Source organism: Cavia porcellus, unplaced genomic scaffold (genome assembly GCF_034190915.1).
Source record: "Cavia porcellus strain 051 isolate PalLab524CR breed Dunkin Hartley unplaced genomic scaffold, mCavPor4.1 scaffold_21, whole genome shotgun sequence".
Classification (NCBI taxonomy): domain Eukaryota; kingdom Metazoa; phylum Chordata; class Mammalia; order Rodentia; family Caviidae; genus Cavia; species Cavia porcellus.
The window spans coordinates 39,258,599-39,268,740 of NW_026947504.1; the positions used below are offsets into that span (position 1 = coordinate 39,258,599).

Sequence of the window (10,142 nt, forward strand, 5' to 3'; positions counted from 1 at the left end):
CCTAGGGGGATGGGACAGTGACTCCAGGGTGACAGGGAACTAATTAGCATATCAGTCCTTAAGATGTGGATGCATTTGTTTGATCCTTTGTCTAGAGGCCTGGCCCACAGCAGGAGGTGTCTGTTTCCCAAATAGTTGCCAGATATCTGAGCTTAGGCACGGCTCCTTTGAGGAGTTAGCCCTGTCTCACTGCTTATAATATTTCTCACTAACTCCGCTGCTTGCAGCAGTAATATACAGTCAACAGTGATATAGAGAGGCCAATCTTAGTTTATTTTAAAGAGGTTTGGTACAGAATCAGAAGATAATAGTTAAGAAGAATAATAGAGTACTCTGGATAAGTTTTACTTATTTGTTTGTTTTGGTTCCAAGGACTGAACTTACATTCTCATGCTTGCCAGCAGGCAGATGCTTATGCCACTGAGCTAAATCCCTGGCCCTGTGCTCTTAATGACTGATGACAACATACCAGGAGTTGTATTTGAATCTGTGTATGTAACACTTTCTTTCTTTTTTTTTTTTTTGTCCTTTTCATTTTTATCGGTACCAGGGATTGAACTCACGACTGCCTGCTTGCAAGGCAGGTGCTTATGCCGCTGAGCTAAATCCCCAGCCTCGTATGTAACACTTTCAATGGTACACACCTGTAAACTTATCGCCCCAGGAGGCTGAGAGAGGAAGACTATAAAACCTACACTGGGCTATTTAATAAACACATAAATATAAAGATGCCTGGGGATGTAGTTCAATATGAAGGCCCTATGTTCAATCCCTAATACCACCAAAACAAGAACAACAAAAGAAACTATGATACTTCTTTATTTCTAATTTGTTAAACACCATTATCTTTAACATCATGTTATTCTAGAGTATTTCAAATATGCAAAAATTGACAGAACATAATGAACCCTCCTGTGTCCAGCTTCCATTTTAGGATCATGTTGTAGCCTGGCTAAGGCGCTTCTATAAGCCTTGCTCCCCTGACCTGTGTTTGAATTCTCGTTTCTTGTGAATTATCCCCTTTCAGAACAGCAATTTGATCCCTTAACCAACTGACCCTTAGGATGTAAAACATTTGCTGACCACTAATTACAAAACATTCGGTCCGGCAAACTGGCCCTAGTTGTAAAACATTGTGCAGAGATTAACTCCCTTTTTGTATAAGCTCCCTCCCCTTTTCTCTTCTTTGTGGTTTTTCCTTTTAAAAACACCCTGTAACCTAACCTGGTTACACAGCTCTGCAGATTCCAATTCAGGTTGTGTCACTGGGTACCAGCTAAAATAAAGCACTTCTTTTTATTTTTTTTTAATTTTGAAAGTAGTAATACAACAGAACGAGACAGAATAAAGCCAACTGAGACTGTGTAGTGAAATTGGTACAGAATTTCCCAGCACGTTACAGGGATAACAGTAATAGGTATCACATATCACAGTATATTTTGTTATCTTTACAATAGTTGTTCTTTCAATCACTTATATCACAATAAAATGAAATACAAAACATTGTAGAACTTATCAAAACAGAATATTGAATAGAGCAGTACCCTTAATCAGAATAAAACAAAACAGTAATAGAAATACTTGTCTTCAAAGAGATGGTAGAAGGAAAACCCCCTTATTTGCTAAGGTCAACCTCCTAACAGATGCTCAGGTATCTGGTTCCCATTTGCTAACAAGGGGACAGGGGAAGGAGGGTAGAGGAAGTGGGATGTTTGACTCTAGACCGTGCACCAGTGGGTTCACTATTGATTAGCAGGGAGGCAGGCTGGTTGCTTGGTTTCTCAGCGTTCTAAGTTCCAACATGGTGTGGATCTCAGAAGATACTGGTGGTTCTCCACCTGGAAGGGCTGTAGTCTGCCACACTGCCACCGCTTACCAGGGAGGGGAGCTGCTTCCTTGGTTTCCCAGTGTCCTAAGTTTCAACATGACACAGATCTCAGGAGACACTGTTGGTTCTCCCTCTGAAAGAGCACTTCTTTTTATAGACATCTTGCTCATTTTTTGAACATCTTAGGGCCTTGTTTTTGGGGTACAACAGATAAATATTATCTTGTGATCAGAAAACTAATAAATAGGGGCTGGGGATTTAGTTCAGCGGCATAAGCGCCTGCCTTGCAAGCAGGCAGTTGTGAGTTCGATCACAGGTACCGATAAAAAGGAAAAAGACAAAAAAAAAAAAAAAAAAAAAAAGAAGAAGAATGCCAACAATGCTTAACCCATCTTTTTTTTTTTTTAAAAGAGAGATTTTGGAGAAGCTTAAAATGTTTTAGTCTAAATGAATTTATGTCAACTGTGGATGAAAGAATGTCACTAAAACACACTGTGGACACCTTTGACAATGTAAACCCATGCCCCTCCCCTTTTTACATGGTGAACTGCAGTTATCATGACGAATGTCACAATCTAAAGCTCAAACTCATTTTAGCAATTTGAATAGAAGCTGAACTGAGTACAAGTCAAATAAAATTTACACCTTAATAAACATTTCCCCCTAGGAATGTGGGGACCCTGCAGTCTGCAGCATGGATCTCAGAGCCTTCTGTGGCAGGTACTTTTCTAAGACCTACAGTGAACTCAAAGCCTTCTCTGGGAAGTACTTCTCAAAGTCGTCCAGTTCATCCTCAGCTTGGTTTTTAGTCTCCTTGGGCGCTGGGGCCACCAGGGTTCTTCTCATGCTAGTCCCGTGGGGGCAGCAGCAACATCCTGCAGGGTTCCAGGGGCCCCAGTGTTTTCCTTCTTGTGTTTTTTGTACTTCTTGTGTTTTATGCTTTGTACTTCTTGTGTTCTTATGCTTTTTGTGTTTGTCGTCCTTTTTCTTCTTCTTCCTACCTCCTTGTTGATCAGAATTCCAGGCTGGTGGTGGGCTTGGCGTCGGGCTCCTACCCTCCCTGACGGGCACCACCGGTGGCCAGTTTGTAGAGGGCCACTGCGCCTGGACAGAGGATGGAGGTGCTGGGGGCCTTTTAGCTGCAGGCTGGGGAGGCCCTTGTCACACACCGAGGACTCGGCGAGGCAGCCTTTTTTGTCTCTTTAAGCTGCGGAGTTTTGGAGGCTCTTCTAAGGGGCCTGGAGGGGGCGACGGGGCCTGCCTTCTTTGGGGTGACGTCGCCCGTTCCCCCCTCTGCAAACAGGTGGAGGCTGGAGGTGCGGGCAGAAAGCCGGCTGTCGGGAGCCGGGCGAGCGCGGCTCGGGGCGGGGCCTACGTACGGCGCGGCGGGGAGGGCGCAGGCGCGGTCCGGGCGCTGGGGCGCCGCTTTGTCTGGGAGACCGAGAGGGCGGGCCGCGGCTGGGGTGGTGGGGACGGCGCCGCCCTTCTCCCAGCGGGGACGGGGCGGTCGGCTCCGCGGGTGGGGCGGAGAGCGCCTGCCCGAGCAGGAAGAGAGCATCTGGGGGGAAGGCGGGCCTCAGTCCTGGGGCGGGGCGGGCTCAGCGGAGCAGGCAGAGGCGGCGCCGGGGAGAACAGCGGCGCCTGGTGGTGGGCGCGGGGGCGGCGCTGCCTGCTCCTCCGCCCCGGGGAGGCCTGGGTGGGGCGCCTGGGTGGAGGGGGCACGGGGAGCTCTCCCCTCCGCGCCATGCTGCGCGTCCCCTGGGCTGGCGGGGCCGGGGTCTTCAGAGGAGGCGGCGGGACGGCAGTTGTCCACGTGTGTTTTGATTCCTCCGCTGGCCACAGCGGACTGCGGCCATGTGGCTGCTGTTATGTTTTTCGGAGTCGGATGACCCTACTTTTGCAGGCCTTGGTGCGGGCCTGGTGACCGTCTTTCTGGGCAGCTTTGTGTTTAGTTATGGAAGTGCTCCCCGAGACACAGAAGCGCAGCCTCTCGCCGAGGGAGCTGGGAGCAGTCTGCAGGCTGGGCTGTCAAAACGGCAGAGGTTTTGGTGGTGTAGTAGCTGGAGCCCATGGCCGGTGCTCTCGTCTTGGAGGACTTGCTGAAGGAGATAACTGAAAGAGTTTTTGCCGTGACAAAAGAGAATATAAAGTAAAAAATAGCCTTTATTGTAGGGACGTGGAGAGGAATCCGTGAAAGGTCCTGCTGAAAGGTCTTGGTATTGGGGTTTAGGAAGGTTGATGGGATGATGGTTGATGCCCATGCATAAGCTGGTACCAGGTGTTTCATCAGAAACCACTTCATCATTGGTGAATGCCTGCATCTTAGACTGGAAAAAGGAAGAGACAAGGTGCTATGAGGAGGCAGGTCACTATCCTATTTAGGGACCCAGGGGAGGTAGAAGGAAAGGTAGGTATCTGTGATTTAAATATACTGTTCCATCAGAACCACAGTGAGGTATAATTCTGAAAAATAAATGTGGGGGTAGGAGTGAAGTGAGAGGTTTATTATTATTTCCTCCATCTTAAAGGGTAAAAGTTAAAAGTGTAGGTAGATAGGGCTTGTCTCTGGTCTAGGACTTGAGCTGGAAAGGATAAGAGGGGTTGAGAGGGCTGTGGCTGTGTGACTATATGGGAGATAAGAGCCTAAACCCGCAGGGATCTCATGTTTAAACAACTGAGGGTAGAGAGAACTGAGAGTGTCCTGTAGAACAGCATGAAGATGTGGGATGTGGGAGTCTTTAGGAAAGACCGTCAAGAGTCCTGCTGTAAAAAATAATTAATTAATAGAATATAAGGGATTAAGAACCAAATTGGGTAACAAAACATGACTTAGCCTGAGAGTTGTGGCTGTGAGGCCTTGGTGAGACGGAGTCAGGGGCAAGGGACACTGCTTAGGTTGAGTGATGTGAAACCAGGATGGCAGTCCAGCAACTTTGACCACTGTTGGGGTTGTCAATAAAACCAGGTAGGGGCCACTCCACCTTGGTTGTAGTCCTTAGGATGATTTCCTGTAACAGGACTTTAGTAAGTACATCATCAGTCTCCCTGATTATGGGAAAGCCTTTTATCCATCCTGAAAAAGTACAGACAAAGGTGAGAAGATACTTGTGAGTTTTGTGGCAGGGCATGTGTGTAAAATCTACCTGCCAGTCCTGACCAGTTGTGTCTGAGAGGTGCTATGTGTCCCTGAGGAGAGGTTTTATTATAGAGATGACAGGTGTAAGTAGTTGAGATCTCAGAGTGTCTGGATCAGTCTGCATAAACACAAAGGAATAAAAAGGCATTTTTGGGGGCTGGGGATTTAGCTCAGTGGCATAAGTGCTGCCTTGTAAGCAGGCAGTCGTGAGTTCAATCCCTGGTACCAGTAAAAAGGGAAAAGGAAAATGACAAAAAAAAAAAAAAAAAAGTCTCCCTGTGGGGTTTGAGGGCCAAGTTTAGCCTTTTGTCTTGGGATCTGGCCCACAGTGGAAGGTATCTGTATCCTCCACAGTCACAAGACATCTGGTTTTTATCTTGGGTAGGTGTACAGCTTTAAGTCTAAAGGAGACAAAGGCAAAGACTCAATTAACTATGCATGAGCCAAATAATACAATAACAAGGTATTGATGATTATAACTTTAGTAATGGCTTCCCATAAGAAAGATAAGGATAAGGTCCCTGGAATTTTAGAAACTGACATGTCATTTATTTGTCATACATACATTTAGGTTTTACAATTGTATAAGTACCTCTGGTGCTGTTAGAATGTCTAATGTCATCTGATTTTTTGACTAGCCTGTTTTATAAATTTTACCTTTTTATTTAGGAGAGAGATCAGCTGTGGTGTCATTTTACACCAGTTGAGTGTGGTTAATTATGGCCCAAATATGCATCATATAACCTTTTTCTGGAAAAGTTCTTGTGGATCCCAGCAAAAGAACTCCAAAAGGAATTTATAATTATTTCTTAATTTTAGTTATTGAACATGCAGAAGATTGATAAAAGTACAGTACAGTAGAGGCAGTAGAAGCTTAACATAGAACATTAAATGGAACTATTATTTTCTATTTACCATGATTGTTTTAACATTTGAGCACTGAAGAAATTTGTGACATTGTTTGGACTCTCACTATTTAAGCATCCCTAAGTGTAATATATATTATATAAAGTTTTGCTTAAAAATTATCATTTGACTGGTGACCTTGTGTTGGTCTGACCTGAATCACCTGGCTGGAACACAAGAAAAATGCAGACGTCTAGGTCTGAAAGAATACATTTGTCATCATAAACAATCCCAATTTTGTATTTGAAGGCATGAATATACTATCAGATCAGCAACAATGAATTGTCTTAGTTATATGAACTTTAGTTGACGTGTCTCCCAGAAGGCTATGAAGCTTATTGGGGCCTCTGAGTAATGAACAAGAGCTGGTTAAATGTTACCAGGTGGCTACTTCCTCATTCAGTAATTGAAGTCCTGTCCAATGTCTCCTCACCCCAAGAGGTTTTGTTAAACAATTTTAACATCATTTTGACCAACTGGCAACCCAGGTGGAAGCATGTTTTTTAAGTCTATAACCCAAGTAAACCTTGATTAAATTATCTGAAAATATAGAAGAGGAGGAAAAATTATTGAGCTCAAATAAAAAGAAACAGCTGTTTACAGACAGAGCAGGCAAATGAACGAATAGACAACAGATATGTAGACTGACAATCATAAAGTTAGCATGCACTCAAATATATTTGGCCAATTTGAATTATAATAAATAGACCAGTGTGACCCTTGTAGTAGATCAATTAATAGAGATCTGTTGAAATAATTCCAGAAAAAGAACCTAATTTATGGCTAATCTGAGATAGCTCAGAAAGTTAAAAAAGGAATGTAAATATTAGCTAATCTCTTGGGAACGGGGCCAGCCTGTTCCCAAAACAGGAACCTATTCCCAAAGCAGACTGAGCCTGAGAAGGCTGTGGCCACCGAGTGGACAACTGGCTGGCAGGCATGTGTGGGCAATTATCTTATGATTGGCTCTAAAACAGCTACTCATCACCATGTGACAAGGAAACTCAGGCTGTTGGGGGATAAACGTGTGACCTGCAGCAGCTTAGCTGCTGCCAGTAACACAGTGAGAGAGTGCAAGAGGTAGACTGGTCATCATGTGACCCCCAGCAGGGTGGCTGCTGCTGATCACAGGAGGGGCCATAAGGTGGCAGCCATTGACCCTGAGACCCATTGCAAGATGGCGGTGTCCTGTAACTTAGTGGAGGGCCGCAAGATAGCGGCTGTCCTCCACTTGAGCTGCAGCAAGATGGCTGCTGGGAAACACTTGGCTTGCTGGAATGCTGGAACTCAAGAGCTTGGTGGAACTCAGGAGCCTGGTGGGGAAACTGGCAATGCAGAGGGAGAGAGATGCATCACCTAAGGGGGTTGGAGAAGACACATGTAAGACAGATTGAGATAAAGACGTGTCCTTAAAGTGAAAAAGGCATAAAAATGAAGGGTTGCTGCCATTGTGACAAAAGCATAAATAAAAGATCTGCTTTTTGGTTTTATAGCTTTCTAGAGGTCAAGAGTACCAAGGTTATGAACCAGGCACCCCAGAGGTGTGTTTTTCAGGGGACCGGAAGTGGTCCCCATGATTAATTATAAGTGAGCTGAAAGACATAAGAGCTTTAACTCCCCCCAAGGAATGTGGAAGCTCTTCTGGGTCACACCTATCAAAAGAGGTCATCACCAGTTTGAAAGTGTCCCAACACCCATTCTCTGCAGGTCATAGGAAGAGTGCAGGGTGGGGTCCCAGGGAACAAAAATAGCAGTTTTGCCTCAGGCTGTGTGGCCTAAGAAGCGTGAAAACTGGTATCCCTGTGGCAGGATAGGTTCTCTGACACAAACTTGCAAGGGAATGGAAACAGAAAACCCTGGACTGTAGCTCACCTGTTATGAGTGAGGAAGGTCACTGTTGCATGTGGATTAGCAGCAGCAAGTAAATGGTCCTGGAGGGGAAAAAAAAGTTGGTTGTTAGACAGGGGAGCTCCATCTAGGAGGGATTCTTTAGGACCCAATGCACTGTGCCATCCAAGTCACAGAGCATCATTATGAAAGAGTTTTCGGCACAATAAAAGAGAGAATAAATAGTAAAAAGTAGCCTTTATTCCAAGGACGTGGAGAGGAGTTCATGATCATAGACGGTCTAGCTGCTTCTATCTGAATGTGGGGTATGGAATACACATATAACCTCTGACCAGGGGTGGTGCTTAGGTGGGCATTGATGATGCTCAAGGAGCTGATTGAAGTTTTTTTCCACGCACAAACAGGAAGGGGAGTTGCAATTAAGGCTGAGGAAGAAGCAGGAAGTGGTGGGCATTCCCGCATTGTCCTTTGGCACGTTAGACCACTGCCATAACCATACAGTAATTTACTCTAGGGCAAGAACCTTTCAATCACTGACAAGTATGTGGAGGGGGCCTGGAGGTCCTCTTGGGAGGTTCCTGGTGGTGACCCGGAACGAGATGAGGAGCATGATGAGGATGGTGCCCTACTGGTAGACAAGGATGCTTATGAGCACCTTCTTCGTCTCCCGGAGATGGACTCCTGGGCCTTGGAGGTGGAGGCACTTGTTGTGGTGGGGTTCTGCTTGGAGGAGATGGTCTCCTCCTTGGGCTGGGCCCCCCTGTAGGTGAATCTGATCTGGATCTGGACCTGTGGCGCCTTCTTGGTGGAGTGTGAAGAGAGCGTGAATGGGCCCCTGACCTTGATTTGAAAGGTGACCAGGATCTTGGCTGGCTCTTTTCTCTCTTGCAGAAAAGGTTCTTTCAGTTCTGGCATGTGGGAAGGACTCAGGCTCCTGGTTGTGTGATGGGGAGGTGGAGAACTCTCCCTGCTGACGGGAAGATCGTCTTCTAGGGGAAGGAGGTATGGATGTGCATCTTCTTGGGCTTTGAGAGCTCTCCCTATTTTTTTGGCTGCTTTCTTTTTCTTCTTTATCCCTCTTACCTTTGTCTTCATCTTGCTTTTTCATGGATGCCAGTTGTTCTAGTTCAATCTGTTTCATTTCTTCTTTCTTTAGCTCTAGGAAAGCAGAAGGGATTCTAGTTATGTTCTCTTGTGCACACAACAGCAGGGACCAGAATTCTCCCATAAATTCTGTAGCATTTTTCCCCATTCAAAAACCCAGAGATTGATTTGCATCATTTTGGAATCTGGATTCTTTACTTCCAGCTGTTTAACTATAAACTCAATCACAGCATCATCTTCAAATCCAAGGATTTCTGTTACTTGTTTTGTTCTCCAGGGCTTTATACCGTCCAGGTTTACTTTGCTCATGTCCACCTTTTTTTCTAGGCACTCTGCACATTTTAACTGCTTGAGTAATTTCTCCTCTTTGTTGCTGAAGCGATCATCCTGTTGTGAGCTTGTTCCGCGTAAGAATCCTCAGTCCATCTTGCCGTCTGGCTCAGAGATTACTCCTTTAAAAAAGTGTGTTACAATGTATATTAAAGTTCACTACACATGAGATAGGAGGACAGGGAGTGGCTTAGACTGATTAGGAAGGAAGGTGTGAGCAGGTCTCAGGACACATGCACCAAGAAACTAGAAGGAACCCCATGCAGACTTCTCGCAGGAACCCACCATGAGTAAATAAATGAATGAATAAAAGGGCAAGACACCTTAAGTGCTATCAGGCCTCTTCAGGATAGCCCTTCCTGTACCCAGGGTGTATTAGTCAGGGTTTTTAGCAGAGAAACAGATATAATACAAGACATAGGAATGTATAAAAACACTCACTTTCAGTGGTTACCCAGAGTTGAATGAGGAAGCCTGCAGAGGGTGTCTGCACACTGGAGATGGAAGGTTTCAATCTAAGGTCTGGAACTCACCTCAGTGTCCTGTGCATGCCTGTATCAGGAGGCCAGTGGGTCTGAGACAAGGCTGAAAGGTCTACTGTGGAAGACTGAAGGATCCAAGGGAGAAGCCAAAGAGTCTCTGCTGGAAGCCAGGAGAGGGAGGACATCTAAGCCAAAGGCAAAGACTGAAGCTCCTTAGAAGAATGGATCCCATCTGTCCTCTCTCCTTCCCTTTTGTACCATCCAGGCGATGGGCCATTCTAATGTGGGTCTTCACACTCTAGGGTGTAGAGTAGCTAAGCCGATTGAGTGAAGCTTCTAAACTTCTCAAGTTGACACCAGCCAACCACTCTACAGGGTGTACTTTTAAGTACTTTGATTTTCTTTTTTATTTTTCCTCTGATTTTCTCAACCCAAATTCACCCTGCAGCGCCAACTTCTCCCTTACTGTTCATTTTTAATTTTCCTACCAGGAATCAACTCAGGATCG

The 10,142-nt window shown here is 45.4% G+C and overlaps 1 pseudogene; it reads right to left on the bottom strand.

Annotated features, from left to right (window-relative positions):
* Nucleotides 1-1,272: 1,272 nt before the first annotated feature.
* On the bottom strand, nucleotides 1,273-9,248 carry LOC100713972 (serine/arginine repetitive matrix protein 1-like; annotated as a pseudogene).
* Between the last annotated feature and the right edge of the window lie 894 nt (nucleotides 9,249-10,142).